Below are 25,549 nucleotides of genomic sequence, written 5' to 3'. Positions count from 1 at the left end.
GTGACATTTACTTCATGTTTTAATCTGTAATCATTGTCAAAATAAGGAAGTGCCAGCTCTTCTTAGTTTTCTGAGAACTTTTATCTTAAATAGTTAGACGTTTATCATAAATAATTAGGCTGTGGGTTTTTGTATCTAATGACACAATTGTGTAATTTTCTTCTTTAGTCCGTTAATATGTGGATACATTAATTTTTAAAATTTCATTTCAATATAATGTATTCTTTTTAATATGCTTTTGGATTCAGATAGCTAGCTATTATTAAGGGTCTTATTTTCTTTCCTTATAAGGACCTTATCTGGCTTTGGAATCATGGATAAATGATTCCAGCTTCATAAAATGAGTTGGACAGCCTTCCCTCTATTTTCTAGAACAACTTGTATAATACAGAGACTTTTAACAATTTCCTAATTGTGTTCGCCTCTCCTTAAAGCCATCTAAGCCTCAGATTTTTCTTGGTAGTAGAAGAGGGCAGTAGCTGCAAGAGTAGTCTTTCATTATATAATTTCCATTTCTTTAATGGTTGCTTTATTTCCAGTTTGTCTTTTACCACATTTGGCACTGTAAATTCTTCCCAAAACTTTATCTATTACTGTCATATAGATTTTTCATAATTTAAAAAATTATTTTAATCTCCATTTTAACTGTAATTATTCTTTTTCATACTGCATTTTGCTTCTAATTTTTTATTTTTTCCTTTATTAGTCTTGATGGGTTTGTCAGTTTTATTAATGGTTTTAAAAAACCAGCTTAAATGTTTTCTATTGTTTTATTTAAGTGTTTTCTACGATTGATTTCTGCCCTTATTTTTTTTAATATTATTTTCATCTTTCTTATTTTTCTTTTGGAGATATATATATATTTGGTATTCCCCAAGCTTCTTAATTGGAATGCCTACTTCATTTGTAGTCTGATAAATATATTTAAAGCTATATATTTTTCTCTAAGTACTATTTTAGCTGTGCAATATAGGTTTTACATGTAGTACAATTCAGATGTAAGTATTTCATCATTTTTAACCGTAAATTTTAACCTTTAGTTATGCTAATATTTTTTCTGCTTGCTTTATCAGTTTCTGAGAAGGGTGTATCAAAATCTCCAACTAAAATTGTTGACATCTATTTTTCCCTATAGTTTGCTGGTTGTTACTTTATATATTTTGAGGCTGTATCTTTAGCTTCATGTATGTATATAATCTTTATGCCTTATAGATGTAGTCGTCCTTTTACCAGGGCATAGTATTCTTTTTTCTCTATGAATTTTTTGCCTTAAAATGTATTTAATCTCATAATGAAATTGCCTTGGTTCATATTTGCCTGTAATATCTCCTTAAATCCTTTTATCTTCAAACATTCTATATCCTTCTGTTTGAAATATTTTCTTCTGGGCTATTTTATTTTACTTATATCTATATTATTTGATCTTTTATTTTTTATTTTTTTTTTTTTTTAAAGATTCTATTCACCTTATTTTTTCCCCCCAAAGCCCCAGTAGATAGTTGCATGTCATAGCTGCACATCCTTCTAGTTGCTGTATGTGGGACTCGGCCTCAGGATGGACGGAGAAGTGGTGCCTCGATGCACACCCGGGATCCGAACCCGGGCCACCAGCATCGCAGCGCGCGCACTTCACCACCAAGCCACAGGGCCGGCCCTATTTGATCTTTTAAAGATCCATTCTGACAGTCTGTCTTTGGATTGGTAAATTTAATCTGAGTATCAAGCTTACCGTAATTACTATTATGTTGGGACTTATTTCAACTTTTTTATTTCCTGTTTTGTATTTAATATACTTTTGTATTGTTTCTATTTTCTCCTTTTCTAAATTCCCTTGGATAGGTGAAATTTTCTTCTCCTGGTATGAAAGTTGTGCATCCTATATTTATTCTTATGTGGTTGCCTGTAACTTAACAACTTATGCTTATTATCACCTTCTACATCTGTCTCCTGAATATGGCAACTTCCTTAGCCCTCTCTTACTGCCTTCTGATTTTCTCCCTCTACCTCCCATCATCTATTTCATCTCGAATTTTAGTTCTGGAGTTTCATGGATATCCCTTTTATTTTATTAGAGTTTTCTTATTTAGACTATAATTAACTTTATTAATTTATTTACCCATCCTTATATCCCCTACCTAGATTGCCAGATAAGATACAGGATGCCCAGTTAAATTTGAGTATTGCATGGGACATACTTATACTAAAAAAAATTCATTGTTTATCTGAAACTTACATTTAACCAGATGTGTTGTTGTTGCTGTTTTTTTCCTATATCTGACAAGCATATCCACATTTCGTAAAATCCTCCAGTATCTATTTCTCTTTCTGAGTATGTTGTCCAGGAGTTTTTTCAGTGAGGGTTTGTGTGTGGTAAAGCAGACATGGTCTCGTGTGACTGAAAGGGTCGTTATTTCACCCTCACATTCAAATGATAGTTTTGCTGGATATAATATTCTGGGTTCAAGCTCTTTTATTTCAGCACTTTGAAAATAACCATCTTTCTCTTCTTGCATACACTGTTGTTGAGAAGACTGATGGCAATTTGATTCTTGTTTCTTTGTAGGTGATTTGTCTTTTCCCTGTGGCTGCTTTTAAAATTTTCTTTTTGTCTTTGCTGTTTTTTATTCTCACTCCAATGTGAAGAGAATTTTTTTTCTTATTTACACTGTTTTCGCTTTACAGGTCCTTTCCATCTGAGTTCTAATCTTTCTCTAATTCTGTGAAATTCTCCCATTATTTCTTCAAGTATTTCTTCCTCTGTTTATTTTTGTCTCTATTTCTGGGGGTTCACTTGTTTTGCAAGTCTACATTTGTTCTTCTTCCCTTTTTATTTCTGAACTTTCCACTCATATTTACCAGTCCCTTCATGATGCCGTCTGGGAGAGCCCCTCGACCTGATCGTCGGAAGTGCAGAGTCTTTCTTCAGCTGTAACCATTCTGCTATCCCACCTGCCCATTGAATCCTTTATTCCAATTAGTACATGTTTCATACCCAAGATTTCCAAATGGTTCTCCTTTGCGACATCTGGTTCCTGCTTTTTCCCCCCAATATCCTCCCCATGTCTTTGAAGACATTTAATATGCTGATTTTAAGTTGTTTTATTTGCTCATTAGTTTTGCTTCACCTGGTAGAGATTGTTCAATCTGTCTTTTCCTTACAGCTATCACACTCCTAAGATGCCTCTATATTTTTGTCCTTGTGAATCCCTGAGGGTATTAGTTACCTACACTGAAGAGGTGGCGAGATAGTAACTGAGGAGAGAGGCTTGTATCCCTCTTCCTAATGTGTTTGGACAAGGGGGAGATGGGGTGGGTATCTGTCAGAGTGAGGGACATCTGGAGTTACGATCTCCATCTGTACCACAGCACTGCTGAGTTGTCAAGACCTGACCCCCTCACCTGTGGCCAGCTGGCCCTGGGCTGTGGAGGGCAGTGAGCGGGGAGAGATTGCAGAAGTCAGCCAGTATTTCTTCACCCCCTGTTAACTACTCCACATCTCAGTGGGACTTGACAGCCATCTTGATATTACCTGTTTGTTGTCTTTCCACCTCATGGAAGTCAAGGGAAAGCCATGTTATTCCCAGAGAAATGTAGGGGAGAGAAAAGGGCAGCCTCAGACCTCTTCCCTACCCTGTCTTTCATCCATGGTGCTTGGTCCTTTTATGCTCTGAGCTGCCATTTCCCGTCCTCCTTCTCCCAACACACACGTCATGCTAGCACTGCCTTATGTTGCCCTGGAGTGGTGCGGTCATCTTAGGGTTCATATATCGGGCTGGAAGCCTTACCTCCCTCCCTTTGACTTCTGGATGCTTCCTGGGATGGGTTCCAGGGGATGAGCCTGCACCCCTGTTGGTGTGCCACCTCAGAAGGATGCTGTGCCTTCTACTTCCTCTTGAATTCTGTCCTCCCTCCCTCGCCTTTTTTCTCCTCTGTTCACTTCTCCTAGAACTCCTATTAGATACTGAAATTTATACATAACTCTTAATTATTCTTTTTTTATTGAGGTATAATTCACATATAACATTATATTAGTTTAGGGGTACAACATGATTCTATATTAGTATACATTGTGAAATGATCACCACAATAAGTCTAGTTAACATCTATCACCTTACATAGTTACAAAAAATTTTTTTCTTGTGATGAGAACTTTTAAGTTCTACTTTCTTAGCAACTTTCAAATATGCAAATGGTATATTAACTTTAATAATTAACTATTAATGACTCTTTTTGGTCATTTATACTTCTGTCCTAAATTGTGAAATTAGAGCAATCTTTTAGCACACTAGTTTACTCCTCAGCTTTGCCCTTTCTGGATTTAGTGTATTTAACTGAGTTTTTACATTTTGACAATCATATTTTTCATTTCCAAAACCTTTGTCTTTTTTTTTAGTGGAAGCTTTTTTGTTTATTTGTTTCATGGATGTGGTATCCTCTCTTTTCCCTCTGAGGACATTAATATACTTTTAAACCTGCCATCAGATTGTCTGTTAACTCTCTTTCCTAGATGTTGTATTATTGTTGAGTCTGGTGCCTTTCTTTCACACGCTGGTGATTCTTCAGTGTGTACTTTTCTTTTTTTTGAGATTTCCTATGTACTGATCTGGAGATGCTGTTTGTACTTACCATATGCCCATCAGCCAACTTCTAGTAATTTCTTTTTAGAAGGAGGGATGAGGGTGAGTATGGGGGAGAGAGGTGTGTAAAAAAGGTATGTGCTATAGACAGGCATGTCAAGACTCATCTTCTTATATCATCTGAGCTCCTGGCTTCAGCTGGGAGGCTGATGCTTCTGCTGCCTGATGCTTGACCCAAGGGCTGGGGGAAGGGGATCCACTCGCCTGGGTGCTCCAAATGTCACACCCCAAACAACCGTTCTGATGGCCACTTCTTTCTGCTCCCTGTCCCAGCTGCCTTTGAGCTTGGATCACCCCCAGAGTTGTGCTGTATTTCACAGTGGTCCCAGCTGAGTGTCTTTGCCTGGTGTTACTTCCATTGGTCCTAACCCATCTGTTTTCTGCCTTTCAAGAATTCTTCTTGATTTCTGGTCATCGCTAGAACCACTTCTTGTTCTCCACTGCTCTAATGTGTGTGTGTGTGTGTGTGCGTGCGCGTGTGTTGGTCATTTTTAAGGATTTGTGGAGGAACAGGCAAACACATGTGCTCAGTGTGCCATCTTGATACAATCACCATAGACTATTTATTTTATTATTTTAAAAATTAATTTATTGTTTAAAATATTTTTATTAAATATCAAGTAGATAGAAATTGCACAGAACAGCAGCCCGGTAACCATTAAGTACTAAACAGCTGTGAAATTGAACTACAAAACTTGAGGACCAAGAAAGATCACTTTTCATGGGTTGAAGCTCCTTCTCCCTCCTCTGAGAGGAGCAGGACCCAGGGCTCTGGTTGCCCCAAAGCTCTCGGGAGCAAGGCCCCTTGTCTGCAGTCCCCATGGCAGCTGCCCAGACACCTCTGGGAAGAACGGGCAGGTCTGTTCAAAGGCAGCAGCTCTGAGGACTGTATCACTGCCTCCCATCCCTCCACAGCAGGCATGGCCACAGGGACCTTCTCTGTGGCTGGCAAGGACACAGGACTTAGCACTCAGAGTCTGGACAGCCCCGTGGCCACCCCATGGCCTGTCACCTTCAGGGCTCTGTGCACCAGCGGATATGAGTCCTAGAACCCTGACCTCCCAGTCTCAGGATCTCTCCTCCCCTTTCTCTGCCTCCTCCTCCTTCTTCTCCCCTGCTCCCGCTCTTCTCTCTTCCCTTCCTCCTCCTCCTGCCCCCTCTTCCTCCTCCTTATCCCCTGACTGTCTCCATAAATGTAGACCTTCAAAAACAAAGCTCATTTGAGGTTGACTCTGGGCAACTTCTGTCTCTCTTTTTTCCTACCGCACAACTCTAAAACCCCCACGGGAGAGGACGTGCAGCACGCACGAGGCCTGGAGACCCGCCCGTGAGGGGCGCAGGTAGAATTCCCTCAGTCACTTGCTGGAGTCTCGCTGCAGCCGAGGTGGAGACACATGCCCTCTGTTTCTCCATTGCTCCCCCGCCACACGACTTACTGTTGTTGTTGCCTCGGGTATCCGCTTCAGGCTGCCCAACCCCACCCCCACAGGCACAAGGTGGGGCCCCAGCCTGCCCCTTGGTCTGTTCTTGTCTGTCCCCTGTCTAGTCACTCAAGGACAGGGTCTGCCCCTTCATCTCTCCTGGGATTCTGAGGGGCCCATCCTGGCTCAAGAGAATAAGCAGGGAGTGGCGTGGTGTGGGGGAAAGGGAAGAGAAGGAGAGAAAAGAGGGACCAGCCTGAGGGAATAGGGCTAGCTTTGAGGACAACCCTGGGCCTTGAGACCTTCTGGCCTTTCCTTCCAGGACAGCCCTTGGAGAAGGGCCTCCCTCCTCTCAGACATGGCATCCTGAGAGGGGAACTGAGGAAGTCTTGAACCCTTTCCATGGGGGAACAGATATGACAGTTCTGACATTCCCACCGAGTCAGGGGCACTGATGGGGTCTGGAGAGGTGAGAGGAGCCAGGGTCACCTCCCCATTCCCAGCTCTTCTCACCACCCCGGGCAGGGTGCTCTGCCCAGAAAAGGCCAGGGATGACGACTGCTGGGACTGCACTGGCTGAGTCTTCAGAGACCTGAGGTGGCTGGACCTCTGGGTCAGCCGTGGGCCCTTGGCTGCCCATCTCCGTGAACAATCATCTGATTATCTGGGCTCTAGGAGTTTACTCTGTGCTTCCCCTCCATGCTGGGAAGCAAGCCTCAGGGCTCCTCTGACCCCGGGTCCTTGAACCCGTCTCAGCAGAGGCCATTCTACTGGGCCTTCCCACCCTACTTCACAGGTGCACAGGGACTCCCAGGGAACGCAGAGGCTGTGGCTTCTGGTTACTGTTTTTGTGTCCCCCAAGCCTGACGTGGGCTCTGGTCCCTGGCAGACCTTGACAGGTGTTTGGGGGCCGAGGAAGCCCAGCTACCAGCAAGTGTTTGCTGAGCCCAGCTGAGCACAGAGTCCTGGGCCGTGGGAAACAGAGCAGAGAAGCCCAGAGCATGGGCCCTGGGGCCAGAACGGGTGCCAGAGGGGACCTTCTCACAGGTGTGGCCTCCTCCGCACCCCTGGCCTCCTTCCACCTGCTGCTGCCCCAGCCCCACTCCTGGGGATGGCCCGGGCAGGGTCCATGGGAACGTGAGGCTCTCCTGGCTCTTGTTTGCCTCAGCTAATCTCGAGAATGTGCTTGTTGTCCCTTTTGGTTTGGGAGGCCCTCAGCAGCTCCCCTTCATGTCGATAGAGCTGGGACTGAGACCGTGGGAGCCAGAGGGCAATGATCCCTGGCTTGTGCTCTTGCTGGCTTAATTTCTCTCTTTCCAATTTTTTCTGTTACCTCCGGCCTCCATTTCAACTTCTCCTCAAAGTTCCCAGAAACCATGGAAATAAATATCCTGAATTTTGGAGACTTCAGCCACCTCTCCTTCCTGTGAATCTCCTCACAGTGAACAGAACCAGGGAGGTGTGGTTATCTCCATTTTACAGATGAACCTGGTGCTCAGAGAGGTTAAGTTATTTCTCATGGTCACACAGCAAGTGAGAGCAGAGCTGGAGTAGAGCCCAGGGCCCTCCTACCTCCAAGCCAAGCTCCAGCCCCAGGCGCTAATCTCCTGCACGGCCACTGTCTGTTACGTTCTGTTTCCTTCACTGGACTGTAGTTCCCTGAGGGAATCCTGCAGTAGTCATCTTTGTATTCCCAGGCTTGGCCCAGTGTCTGGAGACATGGAAGATGCTCGGTGGATGTTTGTTCAAAGAATCAATAGTGGATATGAAGCCCCTACTATGTGCCAGGCGCTCTACTGAGTGCTTTTTACACACTTCATCCTCCATCTTCTAAATGACCTGAGAGGTAGCCGTTGTCCCCATTTCATAGATGGGAACATTAGGGCTCAGAGAAGTTAAATAACTTGCCAGAAGTTGCAGAACTTGTGAGTGGCTGAGATGAGACCCATGTAGTCTAACTCTAGGACCATGCTGCCTCCCCACACAAATGGGACAAGCGATCTGGAGAGGAAGGACCGTGGGCAGAAAGACTGTGGAGCCTCCCTTCCTGCTGGGTTTGGAGTGATCTCTGACCAAGGGAGGCTGCAGTGGGTGACCGAGCTTTCTGAGCGGGGAAACAATTCTCAGCCCCTCTCTGCACTCCTTCCAATGACAAACTCACAAAAACACGTTTGTCGAATGACTGAATGACCAGCCCTGCAGATGGCTGTGCAGCCTCTTCACTCCCAGAACTGGTCTCTCTAGCTGCTCTTTCTTCATCAACATTGGGGCCTGTCCTTCTCGGCCCAACCTCAAATGTTGGGGTTCCTTGGGGTGCTGTTTGAACTCTCTCCTCATTGCTACACCTTCTCTGGGTGATTGCATTCCTAGTCCTGGTTTCAGTTACCCTCTATGTGCAGGTGGCTCCCAAACCCATATTTCCAGCTTAGACCTCCCTTCTGGGCTCCAGAACTTCACAGGTTTCTACCCGAGTGTCCCACAGACATCTCAGCACGTCAAAGGTATTTGCATCATTTCTTCCCGCCTCAGACACAGGGACCGGGGCCATCACTCGTCCTGCTACCCAAGCCTCACACTCAGGCTCATCCTTGACAGTCCCGCCCCCTCACTTTCCCACATCCAAGTTCTCCTTGGCTATCTCCAGGCGTGAGCCACCCTCGCCTGTCCTCTGGGTGACTCGACTCCGTAACTCCCCAGCTGATTCCATGAGCTCCAGCCTCCTCCCCCACCTCCACTCCATCTAGTCTCCTCAGAACAGGAGGAAAAATCTTCTAAGTCACATATGTGCCCACAGCACCCACAGCCTAAAACTCTGGCCTCAAGGAGACAGCCCAAATCTTCAACATGACACCTGAGGTCCCCCAAGATCTCACCCCTGCCGACCTCTTTAATCTCAACATTCTCCCTACCCCCAACCTGCTGGACGCCCGGCTACCAAGCACTGACCACTCCTGAGGTGGTCCTGAGACTTCTGGACATGACATCACCCGGCTGGGATTCCCTTCCTTTACCTCTGCAGCTGCTGAATTGTCATTAGGCCTTCAGGACCCAGCTTGGACGTTGTCCCCTCCTAGAAGTCTTTTGTGATCCTGAAGGCTGAGCAGGGCTTCTCTGCGCTCCCCTAGGGCTCCCTCTTTTGTAACGGCCTCCAATCTTGGGCTGTGGGCTCTGCCAGGGTGGGGACAATGTCTGATGCATTGGTGGTGGCCCCAGCATTTAGCCCAGGGCCTGGCCAGAGAGGCTCCATGAATGTCCATCAATTAGGTATGAGTCCTGGGTCATTGAAAGGAAAACACGGCCTCTTCCTTTACATCTTGGCTTTAACCAGCTGGGTTCATGATCTCCCCACCCTGGTACCCTGTTGTCTCATTGGCTTGTTCTGGGACAGGAAATCTCCTTCTTTGACACATTCCTTCCAGTTCACAGTGATCACCTCTTCCCTGAGGCCCTCCAGGACTACACAAGCGCTCAGAGGTCCCCCAGGGTCCCATTTCAAGGCCCTGGGAGAACTCCCCACACACAAGTCTTCCCTCAACTACACTTGAGGCCTCAAATTCATTTCTTAGGACATGTGAAATTTCACTGGAAAGTCAAAGATAAATATTAGGTGTGAAATCCCTTGGAGAGAAAGAACATTTAGGTTAACTTCACACTCAGGTGTAAATGGCCAGCATAGGATACTTACCTGGGAGCAGGTGTGGAGAGGTGGGGCAGGGCCAGGAGCAGGAATTCTCTGGCGGGGACCCTGGCAGGCTGCCTGGCCGAGACCAGACAGCGACGCCCTCAATTCTCACCTGCATCACCTCACCTTCTGGGTGGGTGGGTGGGTGGGTGGGTGGGTGTGTGTGTGTGTGTGTGTGTGTGTGTGTGTATCCTCTAGGACAACTCTTAGAAGCTGAACAATTCTCTTGTTGGTCCCGTAACCTCAGCAAGGAGCCGGACACACAGTGGGTGCCCAATAAATGCTTGTAGCTGGCTTGTTGGCCCAGAGCTCGGCCTGTCAGTTGCCCCTGCTGGGGGCACCCCCATCAGCCACCTCCCCCAGGGGACTGGGATGTGTTTGCAGCAGGAGGCGGATCCTTCCTGGTTTCTCTTGGGCTCTGATGTGCTTCTTTCCCATGAACTCCCTGCCCTTCCGGCAGCCCCACTAATAACCTACTGAAGCAGCTCCCTAGGCGGGGGGAGTAGCCGAGGGGAGCGGAAGCCTGGACGTGCCTCCAAGGTCCAGCCCCTTTCTGGGGTCAGAGCCCCTCGGCGGAACTGTGAATCTGCTAGAGATGGCCTGAGGCATCTTCTTCGTGGTCCCTAACAACCCCTGGTGCCTTACATTCATTCAACAAATGTTTATGTACTTGCCAGACACCAGGCTAGGGGCCCCGGGATGCCGTGGTAAACACCTCTACCCAGTCTGAGCTTCTAGTCTAGGATTATTTTTTATGGGGGGGGAGGCAGTAATAAACAACAAAAAAGTAAAATATAATAATGTATTAGATAGTCATAAGCACTAAGAAGAAAAAACAAAGCAAGGAAAGAAGATACGAAATATCTCGTGCGGGGAGAGCAGGAATTTTAGAGAGTGGCCGGGGAGGGCCTCGGTGAGAAGGTAATTTTTTTATTTGTTTTTATTGAAGTAAAATATACCTAACAAAATTTACCATTTTGACCATTTTAAGTGCACAGTTAGTGGCATTCAGTACACTCACACTGTTGTGCAACATCACTACCATCCAGCTCCCGGACTTTCTCATCATCTCAGGCTGAACCTGTGCCCATTCACCTCGAGCTCCCTGTACTGCACTGTGCGCATACACCACGTTTTCTTTGTCCATTCATCTGACGGTGGACAGTTGGGTCGTTTCGACCTTTGGCTATTGAGGCCCTGTCATGGCGTGATAGCTCTCTCCTTGAGACCCGCAGAACCCCAACCTGATCTGGCTAAGCACCAGACCCACCTCCTCCAGGAAGCGTTTCATGACTGCCTTGGCCCTCGGTTACCTGTCTCTTCTCTAGATGTCCACCCTGTGAGCCCCTGTTTAGTCCCTGATAACAACAACAAGAGCTATAAGCACCTTTTACTGAGCACCTACTGTGTGCCAGGCACTATGGTAGAGACTGTATATGCTCTTTCAGTCCTCCCAACAGTCTTGAACTGTGTTATTATTCCTGTTTTACAGATGAGGAAACTGAGGCTTAGAGAGGTAAAGTGACATCTCAAAGTCACACAACTTGTAGTGGTTGAGCTAGAATTTTCCCCCTAAGAAGAATGATCTATTATTAACCCTCTGCTGTGTCAGGCAGGGGCTGAACCTCATTTAATCCCACAACAGCCCCCCATGAGGGAGGCAGTGCTATCCGCATGTTATAGAAGAGAAAACAAAGGTGCAGAGAAGTGGTGTCTCCCATCCACAGCTTCTCAGCTGACACATGGAGGGAGATTACAAGTCAGATCTGCTGACTCCACAGACCTGCCCTGAAAAGGAAAGGAGCATTGTGGGAGAGCAGCAAGAACAATAGTCTTTCTAGTCAGCTGTGGAAGCTCAGAAGGGCCCAGAAAGGCCAGCAGAGGAGAATAGGGGACCACTGGGGTAAGGCAAGAATTAACCCCATTCTACAGATGTCAAAACTGAGGCCCAGGGAGGGCAGATAGAACAGTTGCTCAAAACGAGTGATGACCTTGGCACTGGAATGCAGGTCGCCTGATGGCTGGTGCTCAGAGCGAGTACTTCCCTGGCTCTTTAATTAACGCAAGGACAGAGGCAGTGGTTTGGGGGACGTAGCTGACTGGTGAAGAGCGACCAACAACAGGGAGAAATAAGGAGGGGGTGCCAAGCTCAGCTAGGCCCTTTGGAAATGAACGCTGACGAGACTGAGTCTCTTTTGGGCTGTTATGGAGATTAATGGCCACAGACATGGACCCTCACGCATCACTAGGGAGAGGATTTCAAAGACCCTTAAAAATCATTGGGAAACATTTCAAAAGGAAACCGCTCGAAAAGCAGCCAGAGGCCCGCCAAACGCGCTGGCGTATAGCTCACCAGGCGATGCTTGTAATCTAATTGCCTATGAGCAAGAGTTTAAAACAATATTTACGATGTGGAAAAATAGCCCATGATTTGATTTGTACAGAAGAAACACGCCTAATGAGTAAATTAGATTTTGATCTTGCTGGCTCGGGTCCTGGGGGCGGAGCCTAACCCTTTGGAGGGGCGAGGCTCTGCTGTCTCCCCCCCCCCCCCCCCCCCCCCCCCCGCCCCGGCATGGTCCTGTGACAGCTCTGTGCCCTGGTATGACATCTGAGGCCGGCGCTATCCCTCTGATGCCCGACCATAGCAGCCTGGAAACCCATCTCCTCTTTTCTCGGGTCTGTCAGTCCTTTAAGCCCCACCTCCCCCTCCAGGAAGGCTTCCTGACTGTCCAGCCTGCTCTCTTTTCATCTCCAACAGCTCTGAGAGGCCGTGACACACAGTTGGACTTCGATGCGACAGAGCGGCTCTTATTTAGACATTCGCTAGTTTGGACTGGTTTTGGTTGGTGGTTGTCTCCTGAAGGCTATTAGATGTTCCTTTGCAATCCGGACTTGCTACTTTTCTTGCCTTATTTAATGGAGGCGCTCTGGTGAGTATTAATTGCTTTGCCTGCCCAGTGTCCATTCTCCTTCTGGAAAGAGCACCCTGATTTCCCTCGGGGAAACTACTCAGCCCCTACTCTCAGTCCACGTGGTGTGCGCAGGGCTGACCAGACTCCTCCCAGCCGTTGGCGCCAGTTGGGCACGTGACCCAGACCTGGCCAATCAGCACCACTGCCCTCGGCCGCAGCGATTTGTTCAGGGAAGGGCACGTGACGTATGCCAAGCCAATGAGAGTCCTTCTTGGAACCCTGCCGGAGCTGCCCGCACACAGGGGCGTTCTGCGCCGCTGAATTGTTGAACTAGGAGAATCAAAGGCTGGAGCTGCTGGTGGCCGTGTGGTCACTTCGTGGGGGAAGGTCTCCTGAAAATGATCCAGTGCGTGGGAGTTGGAGCTGAGAAGTGTAGAGAGATTCCTAGGTCCGTGGTCAAGCACCTGAATCCAGCCGTGGGTGATTCCCACACACTTTAATCCCCCTTTCCTTGTTGGGTTTCAGTCTTTTACACCGAGAGCACTGGTTCTGACTTCCCAGTAGAGGCAGGACTGCTGTCCAGGAGTGATGAGTAGGCATTTCTAGAACTGAATGAAATTTAGAGAGTATCAAAATCAAAAAAATATTTCTGGCCATAATTCTGTGACTGAAGCCGGGGTGCCAGACTTTTCCTGACTGCCTGCCCTGTGTTGGCTCTTCCTCTAGGTGCTGGGGACATGGGGAAGCAGCGGAGCAGACCCAGCCCGGAGGAGCCCACAGTCTCTGAGGGGAGGCAAGAGCAGCAGCGGCTACCGGAAGCCAGGGGCTGGGAGCAAGACGTGCTGCCCTGTCCTGTGGAGAATCGCTCCGGGAACCCTCGATGGAGGAGCAGGCCCGAGGTTAGGAGGGTGGGCGGGGCTTCATGGGGGAGGTGAGAAAGGCCCCAAGGGAGGATGGCAGGCTGAAGGGTGAGGTTGGTGGCGGTGCCAGGACTGTCAGGGTGAGGAGCATTGAGGCCCCTTGCCCCAGACCTCTGGGAAGGAGGCCCCACGGCTGCTGTTCAGCACCTGACAGAGGTCTCCTGGCTGTCTCTCTTCGTACCCACTCCATAGCAGCCCCCTCAGCTGGAGGATGAAGCCGAACAGAGCAGTGGTGGTCTGGGGACACTCGCGGGCATTTGGGGCCAGCTGAAGCGGATGGGGCTTTCTAAGCAGACAGTGAGGCAGGAACACAGGTGCCAGTAATTGTCTGCATGAGCCAGTCACGTTCACCAGGGCGTTCATCATCCAAGGCTTTTGTGGCGTCGACAACAATATTATGACCTTTGCAGGGTATTTCCGTGTGGCAGGCACTGTGCTGGGGGCTTACACTCAGCCTTTCATGTCCTCACTTAACAGTGACTCACATCTCGTGGCTCTCATTTTTCTGAGAAAGGCTTAAAGCCCAGACCCAAGAGTGGGTCTGTCTCTTTCAGGTGACAGAACCTGCCTGGCAGCTGTGGTGATGGCTTCCTGTAAAGTAAATCGAGCTGAGCTCAACTGCTTCAGTCACCAAGTGCCTACTATTTACCGAGCCTGCCTCCCTCTCCACTCAGCTGCCAAAGATAGGATACAAAGCAGGCTGTAGCTGGAAATACAGACACATCCACCATCGTTTCATAGTGTGGGATGTGCGTAGTGCTGTCTGCATGCACCATCCATGACAGGGCACAGAAACACGTGCGGAGAAGAGGAGGATTCACTCTGTCTTGGTGATCAGGAGAAGCACACAGAGGTGCTGATGGCCAAGCAGGGCTTGGAGGCTGGGCATAAGAATTGTCCTTCAGGGGCTGGCCCGGTGGCGTAAGCGGTTAAGTGCACATTCTCTGCTGCAGCGGCCCGGGGTTCGCTGGTTCAGATCTTGGGCGTGCACCGACGCACCGCTTGTTAAGCCATGCTGTGGCGGCGTCCCATATATAGTAGAGAAAGATGGGCATGGATGTTAGCCCAGGGCCAGTCTTCCTCAGCAAAAAAGAGGAGGATTGGCATTGGATGTTAGCTTAGGGCTGGTCCTTCTCACACACACACACAAAAAGAGTTGTTCTTCAAACAGCAAGCTTATTGCGCAGTAAGATGCTAACAGTAGGAGGACTGGCATTGAAGATGGCTCCCATACGTCATCTCCCATATGACGGGATGTAGATTCCATCACCCCATTTTACAGAGGAGGCAGTTGAGGCTCAATATGCTTAAGAAACTTGCCACAGCACAGCGGGGCCAGGATTCAAACCCAGGCTGGGTAATGCAAAGTTTGGGCTTGCTTTGTCTATGCTTCGCTTCCTTTTGGGTATCTGTGGCTTTTGTCACCCCATCTTTGAGTCTGCAGAATGGAGCCTCCTGTCTCCTGGGCTGACACCTTCCACTCCTCATTAGATGCGGAGTGTCACAGTGCTGCTGGGAGTGGTGGCAGAGTTGTCTCATGCACCCCGCCCCCACTGTACAGGTACGAGGGAGGCAGACTGGGCGAGAGCCAGGCTCCTGCCTCTTGGGCCTGGCTCTCCACACTGTCCCTCTTCTCTGATTGTGGGGATGGATGTCAGACTTCAAAGGCGGCAGCGCACTGTCTCTCCGATCTCCAGCCCATGAGAAAGCGTCTAAGCCCCAGAACAAAGGCCTTTCCAGACTCGTCACCTGCTCGGCACTTAGCATGGGGCTTAATTAAAGGAAACAGAGCTTCTTGGAGTGAAAGCGAGGAGTGAGTGAGAAAGTTGATAACACTAAAGACACCGCCATTAATAAAGCCAGACTCACTGCTAATATCCCACTTGAATTCAAAACAGGACAAATAATTGGAAATCTGAGCAGGGTGAGTGGTGGAGCCAGTGGTGCAGATGACAGAAGTCTGGCAGCTGTGGGAGACCTTCTGTATGGGCTATGTGGCTGGGACCAAAGCTCCTTGAGGGAGTAATTCAGTCCTGGGGCTCGGTGTCCTCCTCTCAGCTGACAGCCATAGGCTGACACCTGGATAGTGGCAGTAGCTCACACTGAATAGCACTTGAAATGTGCCAGGCACCATTCTCTGTTCTTTACAAATATTAATTTAATCCTTAAAACAAAAATGTATGTGTACATATATCCTTTATACCTATTTGTACCTATCCGTCTATCTATCCATCTACCTATTTATCTACCTTATTAGTTAGGTACTGTTATTGTTCCCATTTTATAGATGAGGAACATGAAGCACAGAAGGGTTAAGTAATTTGCCCAGGCTGAGCTGGGATTTTGAATCTCTGTGCTATGACCTCAGAGTATATGTTCCTAAACATTAGATTACACTACCTCCTTTCGGTGAGCTGGCCTCTCATCACTGGCTTGCTGGATAGCTTTGGGCAAGGACTGCCGTTCATTCGGTCAGCAAACATTTGTCAGGTATAGTGCAATCTTAGCAATAATAGTAATAAGCGCTGTGTGTGGCTCGTACCTGCTAGGCACTAAACACTTTACATGGGTTATCTCCCTTAATCTCCCCGACAACCTGTGAGGTGGGTTCTTTTACTGTCTCCATTTTATAGGGAAGGAAACTGAGCCTCAGAGAGGCCGGGTCACTTCCCCTAGGTCTTGTGGCTAGTTAGCAGCAGGGCCGGGATTCAAATCTACATCTTTTGGCTCAAAGCGCAGTCCCTAAACCACTGCTGGTATCCAGTGCTTATTGTCAAAGGGGCCTCGTGTAGAGCCTGGGCTGGTGTACTCACAGGCAGTTACCATGCTGGCTGATGGGTGCTGTACACACCTGGACATGAGCATCCTCAGGGATGGGTGGGAACCAGATATGGCCTACTGAGTACCAGTCACTTATGTCCTCAGGCCGTAACCCAGACGCTGCCTCCTCCCCACCCCGCTCCTCCTCTTCATTACCTCTATTCCACCTGCTCTCCCGCCTGTTCATCCCACAGCCCTGAAGCTGAGGGCAGCTACCCTGGGAATTCTGTGCATTCGGGACCCTGTGTGGAGGATTGGGATGCATTCTGTATAGGGACCTGGCTCCCTGCTGGCGGGAGACAGAATCCACACCTATTCGAGTGACGACATAGTGGAATGAAAAGGGCATGGACATTGGAGTGAGACAGGCCTCAGTGTGACTCCTGATTTCTGAGCCTCAGTTTCCCTATCTGCAGATCCAGAGAAAGGGTGGAGAAGGCTGGCTGTATGGAGACCCACTAAAACCTGAGGCACCCTCCCTCTGAAGAGGGAAGGGAGACTAGGGAGAGGGTCAAAGCCTGTGAACTCTGCAGAGCACATGGACTCCTTCCCCTAGCCCATCATATTGGCATGAGGGGCTTCTTAGAACTGAGGGTGAGCATACGTAGGGAAAATGAGAGGAGATGTGGTCACTGGGGAGGAGACTTCGGGCCTTACTGCTCTGAGAGTGCCGAAGGCTGGAAATGTCATCTAATCTGGGAGACACAGGTCACCTCAGGCATAGGGCCAACGGGTCATTGGGATGGGTTAGGGCATGGCTTCATCTTTATGGTTACTATCCTGGAGGCCTCCAGGGCCAGGAGCTTAAAGAGTCTCCTTCCCCTGTGGTCCTGTCTCCTTGCCCCTACTAGGCTTAGAGAAAGGCTCGCATTCAGTCCTGATCTGAAATGTCTTCCCTTCAGATGAGGTGCTGACAGGGCCGCTTTGGTTTTTTTTGGTGGGTAAGGGCCAGAGAAGATGAGAGAGCAGAGGGGACACAGTGGAGAGAGTGGTCAGTGTACAGATGGAAGCCTCTGAGATCACTGCCCTAGAGAGATCTCTTCTGGTCTGATGCTGACTCTAATGACTTTGGCCTCTGAATAGTCCAGCTGTGACAGCCAATGATGGGGACTTTGTGCCAAGGACCAGAACTAGATTTACACTTTAGCCGTAAATAGAAGTGGATTCAGTGGTGTGTTGTTAAATGTTTAACAGCTGGCTTTCTGGGGGTGGGAAGAAGCCCTAATTTGTAGCCTTTGCCAATTTCTGTGGTGTAAATACTGCCACCATGGCGGATCTCAAGTTACCATCATGACATCACTGCACATGAAGTTGGGAAGACGTGTTCACTGTTGGTTCTCATGAGCCCATGCGCACTGGTTCCAACGCTCGTGGCAGATCCACCACAGGCAGAGGAGGCTCAAGCTGCAGGGCTCCTCATTTGCAGGAATCCTCCCAAGGCCCATGCAGTGTGTTCACATGGTCATATGTTTTTGTACAGTTTGCAAAAATCAGATATAATAATTGAACTAGTTAAGATTCTTGCCTCTCTCCACTCCAACTTGTAGTGAATGGCTTAGAGTAGCCATGGGCATGTTGTAATTTGTCATGATTTCTTTCCTCTTTCTAAATATATATTCATTTTGGTACCTAATTTTTTTTTTTAAAGATTTTATTTATTTATTTTCCCCCCAAAGCCCCAGTAGATAGCTGTATGTCATAGCTGCACATCCTTCCAGTTGCTGCACGTGGGACGCGGCCTCAGCATGGCCGGAGAAGCGGCGCGTCGGTGCGCGCCCGGGATCCGAACCCGGGCCACCAGCAGCGGAGCGCACGCACTTAACCGCTAAGCCACGGGGCCGGCCCTTGGTACCTAATTTTGATTTGTAATTTTATTTTCCTTTTCTTAAAGAGAGCTTCAGAACCTATATATACTTCCAGCTGCAAAGCATGGCTCCACCAGGGGAGTAAATTAGATTGTAACTCATCCTCCAGAAAATTTTGTGACTGTTACTCTGAACCTTGGAGTCCCATTGGTGTATGTAAATTCATCACTGGATAATTTGGCCAAGATTAGCTTCCTAGAATGCCACTTTCATTCTGTCAGAGGTCTGCTCAAAACCCTTATGGCTCCCCCTTGATCCCTTAAACTGGCATTCCAGGCTCTCCATAGATTGACTCCCCCATCTCCTTTCTTAAAACATCTTTACTCCCTGTACATTCCCCAAATAAAACTTTTTCCTTTGTGACTTTGTTTAGGTTATTTCCTCTGCCTGGAGCACCTTTTCCATCTTCCCCCTTTTGGATTTTGCCAAATGCTTTTTCTGTGTCTATTGAGATGATCATCTGGGTTTTTTTTTTTTTTTGGTCCTTTATTATATTAATATGGTGTGTTACATTAATTGATTTTCAGATGTTAAACCAACCTTGCATTCCTGAGATAAATCCCACCTGATCATATTGTATAATCCTTTTTGTATGTTACTGGATTCAGTTGGCTAGTATTTGGTTGAGGACTTTTGCATTTATATTCATAAGAGATATTGATCTGTAGTTTTCTTTTCTTGGGATGCCTTTATCTGGTTTTGGTATCAAGGTACTTTTGGTCTCACATAATGAATTGGGAAGTGCTCACTCCTCTTTTATTTTTTGGGAGAGTTTTGGAAGGATTGGTATTAATTATTCTTTAAATGTTTGGTAGAATTCATCAGTGAGGCCATCTGAGGCTGGGCTTTTCTTTGTGGGAAGTTTCTAAATTACTAATTCTCTTTATTGTTGTAGGTCTGTTCAGATTTTCTATGTCTTCTTGAGTTAATTTGGATAGTTTGTGTCTCTCTAGGAATTAGTCCATTTCAGCTGAGTTATCTAATTTGTTGGCATATGGTCATTTGTAGTATTCCCTTATAATCCTTTTTGTTTCTCTAAGGTTGGTAGTGATGCCTCCTCTCTCATTTCTGATTTTAGTTTTTTGAGCTTTCTCTTTTTTTTCTTAGCCAGTCTAACTAAAAGTTTGTCAATTTTGTTGATGTTTTCAAAGAATGACTTTTGATTTTGTTGATTTTCTCTATTGTTTTACTATTCTCTATTTCACTTATTTCCACTCTGGTCTTTATTTCCTTTCTTCTGCTTGCTTTGGGTTTAGTTCACTCTCTTTTTCTAGGAGAAAGTACTGGGAAAAACCTTAAAAACTATGTAACACAATATTGATGTTTTAGGAGATTGGCTGAAGCGCCAAACCTGAAAAAATACCTTATAAAGTAAGATGCCAGCCACATTTACACAGATTACTAAAAGGTAGCAGAAATGGTCCAGTGAATGGCTACTCATCTCCATCATCTATCTCCAGACTATGTAAAAGAAAATAAAAATTTGAAAGGAATTCAGGAGTCTTTGTGTCCTCCCATATCCAGTACTCCATGGGACAGAAGGAGGTGTTCCCCCCCAAACAGGTTAATAGGACTTCAGAAGTACTTGCAGAAACTGGCAGTGGGCTTTCAGAAGGGAAGTCTGGCACTAGCCTCTGGCAGGATGTTGGCTGAGCTTTCGAAACCCATGGGCTAGCTTGCTGCCTGAAGTAGAGGGAAGGGCAGTGAGAGTGATTATGGTATACATCACCTGGAGTTTGGGGGTGATTGTGAACATGGAGACTTCTGCCTGCTTCTTTCCAGGGACTTGAAGGGCTGGCTGGGGTGGTCCATGGTGGCAGGAGGAGGGGCAAGGGTTTCCTCACATGACTTTCCTGTACGTCACATGGACACCATGGGAAGTACTAGAGCTCAGCCTGTCTTGACAGGACCTGCCTACTGGGAAGAGGGAACCTGAGCAGTAAGAGGCTATGAGGAGGACACTCAGGGGGATGCTGAGAAAGGGGTCAACAAGGTCAGCCGGGGGTACATATCCATCATTAGGGAGCTGTACTGTGCAGTGAGCAGGTATCTGTAAGAGCCTACAGATGCATTCCCAGGGGGTGGGTGGGGTGGTCAGCATTTTGCTGTCCGATGTTACAGAGGGCAAAACAGCCAGCCAGTAATGTCTTAGAGAGAACTACAAACAGGAGCTTCCTCCTCCTTTTTCTAGTCACCTATTTGTGCCCCTATCACATTCAGCCCCTTCAGGTATCCAGGTGGGATACCAGGTAGGTTATATGATGCAATCAGCAAGTCCTCTCAGGAGCCCTGTGTGACAAAGAACAACCCACACGCAGAGGTTGATTCCCGCCGCACCCCATTTGCTGTGCCCCTACTCCACTGATGGGAGTGATGAACAGGAGATCCTCAGGGCCAGCTCCCCAGGGCAATGGGGCAATGGGGCCCAGAGAGGGGAAAGCTTTGCCCAAGATACTGTGGGCAGGCTGTGTGAGAGGCTCCTGACCCTGCAAACTCCTGAGAATTAGGAAGCTATGGCACTTCCCTGTTCGTTCAACACAGGCAGCTCTAATTATAAAAGGACCCAACTTGGGGGGAAACACGGGAGAGGGTAAAATGGACACGCTCTGAATTTCATTTTTGTCATCAGATGGTTCTCAGGAAAAATGATAGTTCCAGCCTAGACAGGGAAGTGGAAGTGGCCTATGCCAATGTCTGGAAGCTGTAGAAAATGCTTTGTGTTAACTCTCTTCCCCCAGAAGTCATACTCATCTGTTTGAAACTGCCAATCAACCTTCCAGCAAAGGAAAACACGCACACACCTCTGCACAAATGGCTTTGATTAGGCTTAGCTGTAGGTTTAAGAAAATTTAATCATCTTAACCTGTTTAGTCTTTTTCCCTGATGAAAATCATCAGTCAGATTCCAGCATGAGCCAGTTAGAGCTGAGCTGCTGTCAGCACTGTTGTTTATGTTAATACGTTATAGGCATGAAATGGAGGAAAGTAGAATTATGAGAAGAAGTCCTGAGTGAATTAGGAGAGTAGAGGTCTATGGTAGGCCCCCGAGGCCGACAGGCGGGGCCTCTGAAAGGACTGTTTATTTATGAGTCTCAGGATAGAACCTCCTTTACCTGTTGGAAAGGATGTTGAGAAACTCCAAAGTATATTTCTCTCTGTGGTCAGAACTTGCTTTCAGCAGAACTGAAGGTCTGGAACCCCGTAGACGCCATTTACTAGCTGCGTGACATCAGATAAGTTACTTAACCTCTCTAAATGTCAGTTTTCTCATCTGAGAAATGGGGTCAACAGGAGTAGTGAGCCCCCTGAATGGCTTTCTGGATTAGCTGGCGTGTTGGGTAAAGGGCCTGGTCCTTAGCGAATGCTCAGTCAAATGCTCCACGGCCTCAGCATTATCCCTCCTTCCTGGTGCCAGCCTGCTCCTTCCTGCTCTCCCCTAGTACCCCGGACTCTGTGAACCTCGGCCAATGGGCGGTCCCACTGGATGTGAGGTGTTCTGCTGGGGACAGATTGAAAAGACACTAAATGTGGAGCCTTGACCCCCCTCTGGTATGCGGACCTTGGTGACTTTAGAGAAATCACGGCTTCTTTGGATCTTGGATTCTCAGTCTGCCAAATGAGACTGCTAGTTGTCCCCAACATCTGCTCTCCCCTTCCTCCTAGAAAAAAATCCCAATTGCCACCCAACTACAGAGCTGCATTTCTCAGCTTCCTTGTAGCTGGGTGTGGCCATGTGACTATGTTTGGCCATTGAAGGCCAAGAGGAAATGTTATGTGGAACTTCTAGAAAGTCTCCTAAAAGGGAGGGAGAGGAAATAAGTGAATGTCTATCAATATGTGAGTAGATAAACAATGGCCCACCCACACTATGGAATATTACTCAGCAATAAAAGGGAACAAGCTGCTGATAGTCACAAGAACATGGATATATCTCAAAAGCATTATGCTGAGTCAAAAAATCCAGACACCGAGGAGTACTTACTAAGTTATTGCATTTATATGAAGTTCTAGAACAGGAAAACTAATCTATAATAATGTCACAGGGGGCATTGACTGCAAAGGAGCATGAGAGAACTTTCTAGGGAGACAGAAATATTCTGTATCTCAACTGAAGTGGTGGTTACATGGGTGTTTACAGTTGTCAAAACTCTTCAAACTCTGTACTTAAAATGTGTGTGTTTTATTTTAGGTAAATTATACCTCAAGAACGCTTTTTTAACTAAAAGAGAAATATAAAAGAGCTGCCTTGTTCACAGATGTGATGGCTGGAGCTCTAGCAGCCCTCTTGGACATGAGGTAAGGACTAGGCCCCAACAATTGCAGAGCAGTGAACTGGAGGGGGCCTGGGTCCCTATAGACTTCGTGGAGTTGCCATACCAGGCCTAGACTGCTTGCCTCTAGATTTCTTTTATGTGAGAGAGAAACATTTATCCTGTTAAAGCCACTGTTATCTTTTGCTGTTTCTGTTGATTGTGTGCAGTTCCTGACAGCAGGAAAATGCCCATAGAGCAACAGGAGGGCTCAAAGAGCACGATTAGAACAGTGCTGAGACTGTTATTACCACTGCGGTTATTATAATCCCCTCTTCTTTCTCTCTCTGGTGTGCTGCTGAGGTGCTGACGGCAGGTGAGGTGGAGACGTGGTTCTGGAACAGCTTTCCCCTGGGGCCGTCTGACACACTGAGCCCAGGAAAGGCCCAGCCTTGTTCCTCCCCTGCTCTGCCTGCTCCTTCTAGCTCCTAACCCCACCAACAGCGAGAAATGGACCCGAAACGAGACAGAGGGTCTTGAAGAGCCTTTACGCACATGTCCTTAGGGTGGGGTTGCCTGACTCTCACGGGGAGGGAGTCTCTTCCTTGCAGGGTGGGTCCCCTTCTCACAGCAGAGAATTCTGAGGCCCAGAGATGGGCAAGGGCTGGTTCAGTTGCAGTTGGCAATCCAGTCCAATCAGTGGCAGGGCCCCTCCCAGCACCCTTCCCCCTGTGTCACCCTGAGCGTGGGTCATAGGCAGCTCCAGAGGGGAGGTGGGAGGTCCCAAGGATGCCCCCGCAGGCCTGGGGAGGAGGTGGACTGGCTGCCTTGAGTCTGGGCCTGGAGCTTGCCTCCTCTTCTCAGTGCTGCGCACCAGTCACAGGCCGTGTCAACATGTGCCTATCTGGGGAGCTAGTGGTGTGTCTCTGCCAGGCCAGGGTGCGAAAAGGGGCGGGTCGTGGGTGCCCTTGAAATGTGTGGCAGCAGGGGTGGGGATGCTGTTCCCCAGACCTCTGGATTGCAGAGTAGGGACACTCCGTCAGCTTAGGCAAGGTGCAGAGGAGGAGCTCCTGGTGTTGCTGTAAACACACACACACACACGCATACATACATGTACATGTGCACACGCAGCCTCACACATGCTTCCAACACACACACACATGGATGTACACACCTAGGCACATAGACCCATGGGCACATACAAGCACACACCACATTGACATCTTTGAAGCCTTCAAGAGCTTCTCACTCTTTCTTGCCTCTGAGCCTTCACATGGGCTGTTCCCCTACCAGGAGTGCACTCGCTTCCTCCCCTTCATCTGCACAAACTCCTGCAGGTGTCTGCGTAAACGCCTCTCTTCCAGGGAGACTGTGTCACACCTGCGAGACACCCTCCCAGCCCATGCAGCCCTGCTCTTAGCCCTCACCACACTCTTTCATAATAACAGCTTTGATGTCTGTCTTCTCTGACAAACTGTGACCTCAACAGGGACAGGGCCTGTCTGGCTTGGCCACCCAGCACAAGGCCTGGCACTTAATAGATGGTCAAACAATGTATGTTGAATGGATGAGTAAATATTCACATTCATCCATCTGCGTCTGCTTCTCTGACATGTCTAGGAACTCCTGTCTCGAATGACCCTGAGGAGGGGCTCGAAAGTGCTTGTTGAATGAATGGATAACCCATTCCCAACACACACACACACACGCACACATACACACATACTCACTCACACACTCTCTCTGAAATTCTGAAACATTCCTAGTCACCCAGACTTGTGTGGCAAATTAAAGATGGCCACGTCTTCTGGGCCGGCCCCATGGCTTAGCAGTTAAGTGTGCACCCTCTGCTACTGGCGGCCCGGTTCGGATCCCAGGCGCGCACCGACACACCGCTTCTCCGGCCATGCTGAGGCCACGTCCCACATACAGCAACTAGAAGGATGTGCAGCTGTGACATACAACTATCTACTGGGGCTTTGGGGGAAAAATAAATAAAATTATAAAAAAAAAAAAATGATGGCCACATCTTCTTTCTTATTGTTCCAGTTGAGAGTGACATCTAATCACCTTTTCCTTGAGTCTGAGCTGGCATTAATGACTTAGAATGCAGCAGAAATGATGTCCTGGGCTTCTGAGCCTGTCATAAGAAACCTTGCGGCCTCTTTCAGGACATCTTGGAACATTCACTCTTGGAACCCAACTGCCACACTATGAGGACGCCTCGGCCAACAGGTGACACCGATTTTCCAGCTGTGTAGGTTGTCTTGGAAGTGAACCCTCCAGCCCAAGTTGAGTTGCCCCAGCTGATGAGCAAAGATGAGCTGCCCCCACCAAGCTGTATCCAAATTACATACTCATAAGCAAAATTAATGATGATTGCTGTTGTAAGCCACTAAGTTTCGGGTTCATTATGCAGCCATGTATAACCAGAACACCATCCCATCTCGTCTGTGTGAGAGGAAGTGCTACCTGAGGTCCCTTAAGGGGCTGCTGGCAGATTACAATGCTGGACCCCATCCTACAGGGGCAGGAGCAGATGTCCAGGACCCTGAGTTTGCCTGGAATAGGTCACCAGGATAGAAGAGAAGCAGCACCCCACAAGGATGGGCAGAGGGTGTCTGGGGCTCTCATCACTGTCTAGGCCAGAGTCTGTGGAAGGCCTTGTGCACTCACTGTCCCAGGATCTCACATGTACTTGTGCTTTAAGCATTACTCCGAGGCCAGGGTTAGAGGCTCTCTGTGCTCAGAACACTAGAATCCATTTTTATTCCTGCATCCATCAGTGACCCTACCTCTCCAAAGGTAGGGTCACCTACCTTTGGAGCAAGAGGATGGAAAATGCTGGTGAGAGCAGGGGGAGGAGAATAAACTGTGTGAGCTTGTAAAGACCCATTTGATGTGAGCTCAGCATCCACCATGCTGGCAGGTTTGGCCAGGTCTAGTGTGCTAATGTGCACAGATCCATGGCAGGTCTGCTGGTGAGGGGTTTGGATGCCCCCAGGAACCTGTGGGTGTGGCTGGTCAGCTAACAGCTGAA

At 48.0% G+C, this 25,549-nt stretch overlaps 1 long non-coding RNA gene across 1 annotated transcript; it reads left to right on the top strand.

Annotated features, from left to right (window-relative positions):
• Positions 1–12,522: 12,522 nt before the first annotated feature.
• On the top strand, positions 12,523–24,835 carry LOC147916970 (uncharacterized). Its single transcript, XR_015552349.1, has 4 exons — positions 12,523–12,673; positions 13,382–13,554; positions 22,449–22,555; positions 24,559–24,835. It is a non-coding gene; the product is annotated as an uncharacterized LOC147916970 (long non-coding RNA).
• Positions 24,836–25,549: the final 714 nt, after the last annotated feature.

This window comes from Ceratotherium simum, chromosome 5 (genome assembly GCF_057802395.1).
Source record: "Ceratotherium simum simum isolate JZ-2026a chromosome 5, ASM5780239v1, whole genome shotgun sequence".
In the NCBI taxonomy this organism is placed as follows: Eukaryota; Metazoa; Chordata; class Mammalia; order Perissodactyla; family Rhinocerotidae; genus Ceratotherium; species Ceratotherium simum.
Note: the sequence above shows the minus strand (reverse complement) of the source record. Positions and strands in the feature narration are given on the sequence as shown.